Source organism: Pinus tabuliformis, chromosome 5_2 (genome assembly GCF_031772625.1).
Source record: "Pinus tabuliformis cultivar Carrire ecotype Pingquan chromosome 5_2, CPIR1, whole genome shotgun sequence".
Taxonomy (NCBI): Eukaryota; Viridiplantae; Streptophyta; class Pinopsida; order Pinales; family Pinaceae; genus Pinus; species Pinus tabuliformis.
The window spans coordinates 1121463840-1121473020 of NC_142306.1; the positions used below are offsets into that span (position 1 = coordinate 1121463840).

The window sequence follows — 9181 nt, forward strand, 5'->3', positions numbered from 1 at the left end:
GGATGTTCTGCAATAGGATTTTTGGGTGATGGATGAGTGAATGAGCTGTGTGGGTGGATAGAGATGTAGGAGGGGAGCTTGTGATGGCTTATGGACAGAGAGGTGAGATGGAGAGGGAGTGTGTAAAGCTGGTTGATCTAGAGGAGGTTAGAGGCAATGGAAGGCCGAAAAGATAAAACAACGTGGATGATAGAAGAGTTGGGAGGTAAATGATCTGACTGGGAGGTAAGTAGATGGCTTAGGCACGGCTCAGAAGGATAAGGAAATGATAGAGTGGTGCTGCGCAGTGTAAATGAAACAAATCACCCGTGTCTTGCACAAAACCGAAATGTCATCAACCTACTCTAACTATTTTATTAGAGACCAAAGAACAACAATGTAGTTTAAAGAGAAATCGTGCATGGTGCTGGAACAAAGAGTTATTGCTCAAGATCTAAATGCATGGATACTTCTACAAATGGAAATATTACGTTAAAGCTTGCATGAACATGTAAAACTGTGTTTTTTGGTGGTTGGCACGGTCTGCACTCCCAATCTCTAAACAGAGGTGGAAGTAAGTGTGCAATCAACCTTTTCTTGGAACTCTGATGAATTCTAATCCCCTTACTCTAATCTAAACTACTGAAAGCACTTTATCCATAAAACTAACCTACTTAATCACATCAAGAAATTCGAATCAGCAAACTGTGTTTCCAAGTGCATGTAAAGGAAAAGAAATGAAATGCTGGAAGAAAAGACAAGTAACAATACAACGAAGGAAGCCTTAGGCTCTCAGGTTGGGCCCAACCCTGAGAGCTTAAGCTCCTTTAAGAACTCAGAGCTGCCTCAAATCTGTCTGCTTATTCATTAAGAGATAATAGTCAAAACTCTGATAACATGCCAAAAATGGCTTACAAAAAGCAAAACAGAGCTATCAGCTCGTAATCTAGGCTAAGCAACAAAGTTTCAAAAGTTCCCATTGAAGGCTACAGCCTCAATATTTATACATTATGAGGGCCAAGCTGGCCTCCTAAATTAGTGGGGCTTGGCTGTCCAACTAAAAGTAAACTGTTGTTCCCTTAGAATCCGTTGGCTACCTTCTAGCTCGGTGGTAATAGCTGTTGGAGCTCGGAGTTGGGGTGGAGATCATGAGGAAGGTCATTCAAGGCTGTGGACAACCTTCCTAAAAAACCGCAATGCCACCTTGGCTGTCTCCTTGCCTCCATCTGCGTGGTTTTGCTCCATTTAATGTCAAAAAAACCTGAAACAATCATGTATTAGCCACCTAGGAATAGTGACTGCCCTCCTTCCTACAAATAACATGAATATACTAAGAAATGATGCATAAGTGATAAAAAATGAAGGGTTGAGCAAGGGTAAGTAGGCCAAATGAGCCCAAAATGTTACCAAATTTGGGGCTCATCAGTGTTGAAGAGGTCAATATCGGAACAGCTGCTAATCCTAAAATGGTAAAACTATCTAAAGCATTGCCACAAAAGATGAAAGCCAAATATATCAGTTTGCTGTCTTCATTTGCTGACGTGTTTGCTTGGGATTATTCTAACTTGAAGACATACGATACTAATATCATTCAGCACACTATACCCATGAAGCCTAATCGGAAACCTTTTAGACAGAAGTTGAGAAGACTAAATCGAAAACTATTGCCATCAATTGAAAAGGAGATAAACAGGTTGCACAAATCAAGAATCATCGTCCCATAAGATTTTCGGATTGGATCTCCAATTTGGTGCCCGTGCGGAAGAAGACATGTGAGATTCACTTGTGCATTGATTTTAGGAATCTCAATAAAGTTTCATTGAAAGATAAATATTCACTGCCAAAAATGGATCATATACTTCAGTGAGTAATTGGGGCATCTCGTATGTCATTGCTTGATGGTTATTCTGGATATAACCAAATTTCAGTCCATGAAGATGACCGAGACAAGACAACATTCACTACTCCATGGGGAACTTTTCATTACGCTAAAATGCCTTTCGGTTTGAAGAACACAGGTGCCACCTTTCAGCGAGAAATGGACTTGGCCTTCGCAAATGAGAAGGATGTCTTTTTGGTTGTATACCTTGATGATCTGACGGTGTTTTCCAAATTTGATGAAGAACACATGTATCATCTAAAAACTGTCTTTCAAAAGTGTAGAAAATATGGTCTATCGCTGAATCCGAAAAAGAGCTTGTTTGCCATGGAGGAGGGCAAACTACTTGGGCACATTATCTCAAAAGATGGTATTCATATCAATCCTGCACGTGTACAAGCTATTCAACAAATTTATCTGCCCGGGAATAAGAAGGAGATTCAGTCTTTCAATGGTAAGATGAATTTTTTCCGCCGCTTTGTACCTAATCTTGCTGAGCACCTAAGAGAGATCACAAACATGCTTAAGAAGGACAGCCAAGTGAAGTGGATGGAAGAGGCTGTAAAATCTTTCAATTTAGTCAAATTGGCTCTTTCCTCAGCTCCAATTCTAATCAGCCCGGAATACACTCAGGATTTTATATTGTTTTCATTCACTTCAGAGCATACTATGGCAACGGTGTTGATGCAGAAAAGAGATGATCACAAAAGACCAATTGCTTTCTTCAGCCGGACTATAAGAGATGCAGCCTTAAAGTACAATATCATTGAGAAGCAAGCTCTCACACTTGTGAAAGCATTGAAATACTTTCGGGTATACATTCTGCATTCTCATATTTTGGCTTATGTTCCTAACGCTGCTGTCAAAGATGTTTTAGTGCAGACCGATCCGGAAGGAAGACGAGGCAAGTGGATTGCAGCTTTGTTAGAATATGATGTGGAGATAAAGCCCACAAAGCTGGTTAAAGGACAGGGATTGGCAAAGTTAATGGCCGAATCAAACTTACACGCCTTAGACATAAATCTGATCGCTGCTATGTCCGATGAGAATGAGGAAGGTTCGTCAATTCAGGTATCTGAAATGTTTTCTCTTTCTTCGTGGTATTCAGACATCATATATGTGCTGCAAAATTTGTCACCACCACCCAGCATGACTAGAAACAAAGCTAGAACGCTCAAATTAAAGGCTGCCAAGTTTTGCATTCTAAATTCTGCACTTTATTGGAAAGATCCCGGTGGTGTTCTTTTGAACTGTTTGGTGGAAGAAGAAGCAAAGCAGGTCATGGAGGATTTCCACGAAGGGGATTGTGGTGGTCACCTTTTTTGGAAAACAACAGCAAATAAAGTTTTGAGAGCAGGATACTATTGGCCAACATTGTTTGCTGATGTATATAAGGTTGTCAAGAGCTGTCATAAATGCCAGATTTTTTAAGGAAGGCAGAAATTATAGCCTTTGTCGCTTAAGCCCATTGAGGTGAGTGCCCCTTTTCAGCAATGGGGGTTGGATTTCATTGGTGAAATTCATCCCGCTTCTTCTGGTCAGCATCGATGGATTCTCACGGCAACAGATTACTTCACGAAATGGATCGAAGCAATTCCCACCAAACAAGCTACAGATGCGGTAATTATTTCATTCCTTGAAAATAACATCTTGTCTCACTTTGGTTGCCCGAATAAATTAATCACTGATAACGCAGCAGCTTTCAAATCAAAAAGGATGGTAGAGTTTTGTCATAAATATCACATCATTTTGGGTCACTCAACTGCCTATCATCCGTAAGGCAATGGATTGGCGGAGTCCTCTAACAAATATTTGGTTAATATCATTAAGAAGCTGCTAGAAATCAACAAGAAGTGCTGGCATAAGAAGTTGGTAAATGCACTTTGGGTAGAAGGGGTCAGTCAGAAGAAATCCATTGGTATGTCCCCCTTTGAGCTTGTGTATGGAGTTGATGCCCTGTTTCCTATCTCTCTTGCAGCCCCGGTAGTCAAACTTCTTCAGGAAGCCGGCAGTGAAGATGACCCTATGTAGAGAAGATTGAATCAAATGATCCATTTGCAGCAGACCAGAGAAGAAGTTTTCCAAAACACATCCAAGTTGCAGGAGAAAATTAAGAAAATTTATGACAGAAAAGCAAAGGCAGACAAATTTCAGCTGGATGATGTAGTACTGAAGTGGGATGCCAAGAATGAGGAAAAGGGTAAGCACGGTAAATTCGAGAATCTCTGGAAAGGTCCCTTCAAGATTGCAGCATATCGGGGTCGAAATGCATTTCTTTTGAAGGAAATGAATGGGGAAGATTGTCCAGGAGGGCCGATCAATGGTTGGCTGCTCAACCGGTACCACTTCTGATTTGTTTCTACTGTTTCCACTGTCACTGTAAATACCATTTTATTTCAGTTTTGGTTTGAGTTTGTCTAGTGAGTCTTTGAGTCATTTTAAGTCCATATTTGAGTCAGTCCGAGTCAATAAATGAGTCAAGAGTTGCATGTCGTTTGTCGAAATGATGACTCCATAGCCCAATGGACGAAGGCACTGTCTGCTCTCCCAAAGATCTACCGTTCTTGGCACCTCCAAGGAGCTACCATCCCCATTGGATCCAATGTTAGAGTCGGCCTTGTCAGTCCTCCGTCAGAGATCAAAACTCTTTTTGCATTTCATTTTTAGGAGTCCCGCTCCATTCACTCAGCTGCATTCCGCTAGGGGCATGCCATAATCTGACGGAAAAGTTCTTGTTAGTCAGTTCCCCTCATGTCTGGCACCTGCTAGCTCAAGTCTTTTGTCAAGGTTCACTAAAGTCCATGACAGTCAATGTTCGGTCTTTCAATGGACCGAGTCATTTTTAGTCATTAGGTCTAGGGATTAGTCAATTTGGTCTTCAACCATGTCCAATAAAGCCATGCAGGCCAGAGAGAGGCCCTTACAAAGTTATGATTCAAAGAATTTCATCGTCATGTTGACAGATTACGACTGTTCTTCAAAACTCTGTTTTGAAGAAAAGTCAAACAATGTGTCATCTGTGATAATTTTCAAAAAAGTCTCCAGTTGATTTCTTCAGGTGCAGTCATGGTTTCCTTGGCCAAATTCCATGTCATGCAACCCCTGCAAAAGTGCCAAAAAAAAAAATTTGTCATTTAAGCTAAAAATTCAAAGGGAAAAGTGAAATTCAGTGTTGCATAAAATCAGTGAAAAGTGTCAAAACGAAACATTATTAAAGTGGGTTTTGAAGAAGCCAAAATTAAACCCATGACTCCAAGGTCTATATATACAAGTTTCCACAAGCAACCAAATCATTGTGCACACCAAGGTCATAGAGAAACATAGCAAAGTGATTGAGAGTGCAAAGCACGCGTTTGGAGTGAGTTTGGAGTCGTTTTCAGGAGCGCGGCGCACACACAGAGGGGCGCGGCGCACATAGGGAGCGTGGCACACAGAGCGCGACCCCGCAGTGTAAAGTTAACACGGGCGCGATGCATATACCGAGTGTGGCGCACTGGGTTTGTTGTGCGGTGCACACCCACAGAGGCCCGAAATTGTTCCCAATTGCATCAAATCTTTTGGAATTCCTTCCAATTGCTAGGTAGGGTCTATCTCTTGGCTTGCTCATCCAATTTTTTGGATAGGATGATGGTTATGGCCGTTTATAATTGCAATAAAAAAGACGCCTAAACCCTACCACTTGAAATCACCAAAGCTATTGCTCTAGGATTGAAGACTTGTTGTGTTGATGCCAAGATTCCTTTTTAACCTCTCATTTTTTCACTCCTTTTCATTGTTCCCTTCCCCCCTACCCCATTTTTCCCTATTTTCCCTACCCTAAAACATTACTAAACCCATATTCCCTATCCCTCCACTCATTGGTCAATGTAAATCCCCAAACCCGCCTACATGTCCCTAAACAAAATTTCCCCCCCATAACCCCTATTCCCATCATATTATTCCCCTTCCTAACACTCCCTATTGCATTGTTCCCCTTGGTGGTAGATCTCACAAAAACACCTAGTTTCATACCATCATCAAAGGGCAGTCCAAGCACAGTACACATACAGTAGTCATGGAATCTGAGCATTCATCAAAGTATGAGATGGAAACACAAAGTGATTCATCCTCGGAAGAACAGGCTCCCCGGAGACATCACAAAAGTGGCAAACATGTTAGGGATGAGCCAACCACCCTCACTGAATTGCAGGCCTGCCCTCTTGCTATGTCATGTTTCCAGCATCTATCATGTTTTGAGTTTTGTCAAAGGGTGGCTAATGTTCGAGTTCATCATGAGTTGGCCCGTCTTTTTGTGCTTCACCTACATGGAGATCACTCTATCTTGGCCGGGGTCACCTTCACACTGACACCTGAAACTGTCTCATTAGCAACCGGCATACCGAATGTTGGAGAACCATGGCACAAGAAACAGAATGTTGATCGGCTGCATTATGAGCCTTACATTAGGGCTAGTTCCTTGAGGAAGCTCACAAGAGTCTTCCCATTCCGATATTTGAAAGATGAATATGCTCCACTCATGAAGTTGATCATGAAGTACTTCAGCTGTGAGGGGAGCACTACAACAAAACCAGCGATTTGCGCCAGATTTAGCGCCAGATTTTAGTGCATTTTTTTTGTAATTGTGATGAGCAACCTGGCGCTAAATCTGGCTCTATTGTACAATTTTTAAAGCGTCCTTTTTTGCACCTGATTTTGCATCCTTTTTCATGCTAGATTTTGCATCATTTTTTACACCAAACTATGCATCATTTTTTGCATCAAATTTTGAACCAAGATTTGCATCTTATTTTATGACAGGTTTTGCTTCTAGTTTTGTGTCATTTTTTGCATCTATTTTTCATTCTCTTTTGCTTCCTATTTTGTGTCATTCTTTGCTTCCATTTTTGCACCATCATTTGCATCAAGTTTACATTGTATTTTGAATCCAATTTAACGTCTTTTTATGCATCCATTTTGTGTCAGTTTTTGCATCTAGTCTTACGCCAGGTTTTGTATCTAGTCTTACACTAGTTTTTGCTTCTATTTTTGCACCAGCTTTGGTGCCTATCTTTGCACCATGTGTTGAATTTGATTTAGCACCAAATTTTGCATCCATTTTTGTGCCCATTTTTGCATCTTTTTTGGACCATTTTTTACATCCACATTTACGTTTGATTTGTCTCCATTTTTCCCATCTCATTTTGCACCATATTTTGCGTCATTTGTTTCATCCAATTTTGCATCATTTTTAACACCATCTCTTGCATCTAATGTTACATCATTTTGAGCATCCAAATTTGCATTTATATTTGCATCTTATGTTGAGTCATGTGTTGTGTCCACCTTTGCATCTTATTTTGTGTCTAATGATACATTCAATTTAGAGCCATTTTTTACGTCTACTTTTGTATTTGTTTTTGCACCAAGTTTTGCATCCAATTTTAAGCTATTTTATGCCCCTTTTTGCACCATTTTTTTGTGTCTACTTGTGTCCAATGTTGCACCATTATTTACACCGACTTTTTCATCCAATTTTGCATTTTTTTGGTGTCTAGTTTTACATCATTTTCACCATCCAAATTTGCATCTTTTTTGGCTCATTTTGTATCCACATTTGCATATAATTTTGTGTCTAAGTTCGAGCCTAAATTTGCATGTGATTAGGAATCATTTTTTACATCCAATATGGCATCCTTGGTTTCACCTTTTTTCAGCCCCATTTTGCATCTTGTTTTATGTCTTTTCTTACATCTTTTTTTTTTCCTTTTTTGCACCCAAGTTTGCATCCCAAATTTACACCATTATTTGCATCATCATTTGGCATATTAATTTGTAACGTTTTTTGCTTCTTTTTAACGCTCAACTTTGCATCTTATTTTACATCTAGTTGTTGTCTTTTTTTGCATCTAATTTGGTGCCCATTTATGTGTCCTTGTTTTTGCCCAATTTGATATCCTTTTGTATGCCATGTTTTGTTCCCTTCTTTGTGTCAACTATTGCACAATTTTTCACTTCTAATTTAAAACACTTTGTATGTCAATTGTTTGCATTTTGTATTAATTCCTAGTTTAACATCCAATTTTACTTTCAATTTTGCATCCATGGTTACATCCGCATTTGACTTCTTATATAGAGTATATTTTTCTTTACATATATGACCCCCTTTGTAGATTCATAGTGAAATATATGATAGTTTCTAAATATCATTAAAGCAGATATCACAATTCAAAATCATTTGTAAAGAAATTTAAGAGAAATTGACAACATCCATCCAAAAAAATAACAATGTGTCATTAACAATTTTCAAAACATGTATAAAATAGCAACATAATACTAATAAAATCAGTATTATTTTTAATCAAAACAAGTAAAATTCAAATATGATTAACAAATCAAAATATTTCATGAATATCGTTATTCTACGATAAATTAACAACATACATAAATCAAACTCATCGTATGATTACAAAATCAAAATGTCTCATTGATATAGGGTAAATTCACAACACCCATCTAAACATAACAATGTCATTCTACACAATAATTTCTTCATAAAAAACAATGCATGTGCATGCCTAGCTACCACCACCAAGATCATCCTCATGATCATCTTGACCATCCTCATTACTCTGATCCACATCATCACCAACACCGCAACTATCATCATCATCTCCTCCTTCACCACCATCATCCTCATCCTCATCCTCATCATCTCCTGATATATGTTGAACATAATTTGGATCATCGTCTTGGAAATCATTACCTATAGCATTCTGACAAAAAAAATCAATATTACATGTTAGTATTAATTACATAACACAACGCATGTTTTTGTTATACAATGTTAACCATAAAATGAGGTAAGATATAATATCTAATAGTACTAAAAAATAAAATGAAAATATGGTTTAAAAGTATATTGGAAATCCAACTAAGATTACATACCATAGAGTCCATCCAAACAACAAATTCAACCCATCTCTTTTGCTGCAGCACCTCCTTTTCCAAATGATTTAGAGGTCTTCCATATTTTAGTTCCTATCAATCAGTAAATAGGGAGAAATTAGATAACAATGACTTTCTTCTAGTACAAAATTTATTAAAAAAATATCACATGTTTAATATACTTACAAAGGTTATCAGTGCTTTTAAACCTTTCTGGCCACTACGATGAGTGACTTTTGTCTTGGTTAACCTCGCCTTGGATGCCTTTTCCTTAAACATAAACCAATTCAATTTATTTTCACACAAATACATGTCTAAGATACTTATAAGTATTAATACATTCTAAATAATGTTTAATGAAAAATTCAATACCTGAATGCTCTCATTGCCGACTTTTCT

The 9181-nt window shown here is 38.5% G+C and overlaps 1 long non-coding RNA gene across 1 annotated transcript; it reads right to left on the reverse strand.

Moving 5' to 3' along the window:
* Window positions 1-8200: 8200 nt before the first annotated feature.
* LOC149163153 (uncharacterized) lies at window positions 8201-8905 on the reverse strand. The gene is made up of 2 exons (XR_016261629.1): window positions 8783-8905; window positions 8201-8610 (listed from the first exon to the last, which is right to left on the reverse strand). It is a non-coding gene; the product is annotated as an uncharacterized LOC149163153 (long non-coding RNA).
* Between the last annotated feature and the right edge of the window lie 276 nt (window positions 8906-9181).